This window comes from Echinops telfairi, unplaced genomic scaffold (assembly GCF_000313985.2).
Source record: "Echinops telfairi isolate 266 unplaced genomic scaffold, ASM31398v2 ScPeMD7_655;HRSCAF=1070, whole genome shotgun sequence".
NCBI lineage: Eukaryota > Metazoa > Chordata > Mammalia > Afrosoricida > Tenrecidae > Echinops > Echinops telfairi.
The window spans coordinates 26230582-26234305 of NW_022104553.1; positions in this window are offsets into that span (position 1 = coordinate 26230582).

Sequence of the window (3724 nt, forward strand, 5' to 3'; positions counted from 1 at the left end):
GCTCTGCTGCTGGGCCCGCGGGAGCCGCGGACTTCCTTTGCGGGGAGCCTCCGGGGCACGTCGATCCGAGCCTGGAAACACAGGCTGGGAGACGAGGGCTGTGGAGGAGCGCGAGTCCGGGAAACCTGGAAACTTTGGAGACTCTTGGAAACTTGGGGTCCCCACCGATGACCTTCCAGCGAGGCCAGCCGCGGAGCAGGGAGGTCCTGCCTTCTTTCAGACCTCCTGGGCCCCTCCTCAGAGGCCACCTCCGCTTTCCGGGACCGCCCCTCTGAGTGACACCCTCTATTGAGATCCTGGGGGACCTCCCTGCTTGACTCCACTCAGAACAAAGATGGCAGGGCCTGAAATGGATCGTATAGGATAGATGGCATTCCAGGTGAGAGAGCCCTGGTGGCATGGTGCTTGCATGTTTAGCTGCTAAGCCAAGGCAGCAGTTCCTCAGCAGTTCCATCAGCTGCTCCTCGGGAGAAAGACGAGGCTCTCTCTCTATTCTTGTAAAAAGTTACTGTGATAGTTAGGTTTATTGTGCTAACCTGGCTGCTAGGAACATGTGGGCGGAGATTGATCAGGTTGTAGTTTGATTAGAAGGCAAAGCCCGACCCTGTCTCTCTTGCTCTCTGGTGATCAGACCAGAGTGCTGCTGCTTTAGCTAGTTCTTTACCTCAACCGGGTGCTACACTACCCGTGGGCCAAGCCAACTGGTGGATCTTGTCCCTAGAACTTGAAGCTCTTTTGATACCTGCTTCGCCAAGCTGCTGGGGTGTACTCATTGCTTGAGCTTGAGGCTGGTGGATCCTGCTGCCTCGCATCGCTTGAATTGGATATCCCCTCCAGGCCTGCTTTGATAAGCTCCCTTGATGCTGACAATTGTTGACACTTCTGGCCCATGGCTCTACCTCTTTTGCCTGAGGGAAGACTCTGCTGTCTGCTTCCTTGACCTTGGACTGACGCCCATCCATGAGTTGAGGAATTTTCAGTATATTAACTGTTCCACAACCGAGTTGAATTGAACCCACTGTTCTGCCCTGTGGAATGATGAGATGTTATTTATCACCCTTCTCACTATAGAAAAATAAATTAAAAATATATATATATTTTAAGTTGGTACAATTTTTCTTTAAAAAAAAATCGTTTTATTAGGGGCTCATACAACTCTTATCACAATCCATACCTACATCAATTGTGCAAAGCACATTTGTACATTCATGGCCCTCATCATTCTCAAAACAGTCCTTCTCCACCTAAGCCCTTTGTCTCTAGAGAACCCTGCCTAACACAGTTACATTCTCTGAAACCCACAGGGGCAGTTCTCTGTCCTATAAGGTTCCAAATCAGAAATACCTAACTGGATGGCAAGGAGATCACGTATTGTATCACAATTATATGAGGGGGCTTCAGAAAGCGTAGATGAATTCCATTCTCTCTTAATTCCATTTTGTCCATGAGCTTTCTTTTGAATCATTTTATTGGGGGCTCGTATACCTCTTATCACAATCCATCCATCCAGCCATGGTGTCAAGCACATTGGTACATTTGTTGCCATCATCATTCTCAAAACATTTGCTTTCTGCTTGAGCCCTTGGTATCAGCTCCTCATTTTTCCTTCTCCCTCCCTGCCCCCCACTCCCGTCCATGAGCTTTCTGAAGGCCCCCTCATACTGCTTTACTATAACATATAACACTAACTTATGTTCAGGAACAATATATTCACCTGGAGTCTTGCAGTGGGTAACACTTGCAGTGGCTAACTTCAGGCTCCATGGTGGGAATCCAGCAGCCTCCCTGCAGGAGGAAAGCTGACTGCTCCCATAAAGCTTTCGAGCCTCACAACCCCCCAGAGGCACTTGAACTCCCCAAAGGGTCCAGGGGAGTCTTCAGAGGGTTGGCTTTCAGAGATGGAGACATTAGCCATGCTTCCAGCAGAGGTCCCTGCAGGCACGTGGATGAGATCCAGATTCCAGTGCGGCTTGGCGTCCTCCATTTTTCCGTTGCCTAAGCTTGCTACCTCCCGTTCCTTTCCCTGCCCAGAGCCAGTGCATTCAAAGCTTTGACCGGCGGCTGCTAAGGCCCTAACAAATACCGTGGGGAGTTCCACAGGTGTTCTTCCCCGTACTCACCGTGTTCGGTTGTGAGTGGATGCCCAAAGTTACCCTCTACACTCGTGGTTTGTGCAGAGGTTGAACAGAGCTCTGGGCCAGGAGACATCACGGGAGAGCTGACGCCTTTGGCTGGCTCCACGATAGCTCCTCATTCCATCGGTCAGGTGAGCTCCTGATTGACTTGGAAACCGGAGACAAGTATATTCATCTGGAAGGAATCTTGCAGGGGGGGATCGCTCTCAGTGGCTGCTCACCTCAAGGTCAGCACTTTGAATCCAGCAGCCTCCCTGCAGGAGGAAGAGGAGGCTCTCTGCTCCCATGAAGCTTTGGAGCCTGGCAAACCCACAGGGGCCCCTCTGTTCTCCCCCAGGGGGTCAATAGGAGTCTAGTGCGTTTGGAGCTGGGAGATGGAGACATTAGCCAATGCTTCCAGCAAAGGGCGGTGCAGGCACGTGGACCAGGCGCCCGCCGATTCCAGCACAGCTTGGCGTCCTCATATTTTTACCATTGCTTAAACTGCCTATTTGCACGTTAGTTTGGTGGCCCAGAGCCAACGGATTCAAAATGTTGTCCGGCTGCTGTCCTCTGCCCATAACGTATCCCTGTGGGAAGTTCCCTAGCCGTTTACCCCCCCACCCCCTAGTCAGCATGTGCAGTAGAGATTGGACGTGAAACGTCAACCTGTGCTTTGTGGTTTTATATACCGGAGTTTGAATATTGCTTTAGACCGACAGACATTGAAAGATAGTTGACTCCTATTGCAGGCCCCAATACAGCTTCTCATTCCAGCAGTCGGTGTTTGAAACCAGGTACAATGATATTGCAGTGGTTGCTAACCTCAGGGTCAGAACGTTGAATCCAGCAGCCTCCCTGCAGGAGAGAGAGAGGCTCTCTACTCCCATAAGCAGCGACAGTTTCGGGAACTCCAATGAGCAGTTCTACCCCATCCTGTAGTCCCAGTGAGTTGGCACCAACTAGAGTTACAGTGTGATTGATTCAGTGTGGAGAGATTTCAGAAGCCAATTATGTTGTTAGTATTCATATGTTAAGAAATGTTGCCCTTGGTGCAAACAGAGCAGCAAGGGGAGCAAAGCAATGAAATCTCCTGGGAATACCAAAAATAGACTTTGGGGCCAGGGCATTGCACCCCATCAGACTCCCCTGGAAAGCACTCCTAAGGTCAACCAGCAGACCTGGAACTATTTATAGGTTTTTCTTTTTCTTTTTTGTCATTGGTTTGTTGTTGTTTTCTTTGGCACTGTCTTGTTTTTGTGTTTATTATTGTCTCTGCATGTCTATCTAGATATGATAGGCAGGATAAACAATCCAGAGGAGTAAACAACCCGACCTATGGTTCCGGCAATACGAGAGAGGACGAGGTGGGGAAAATGATGGGTGGGGGGAGTCGGCCAAGAAACCCAGGGACACAGGAACAACAAGTGATCTAAAACCATTGGTAGGGATGGCACAGGATGCCTGGAAAGATTTGATCAAGGGCAATGTAACCGAGGGCAATTCCTGAAACCTGAATGAAGGCTGAACATGATAGTGGGACAAGAGGAAAGTAAAAGGAAATAGAGGAAAGAACTCGGAGGCAAAGGGCATTTATAGAGGTCTAAATA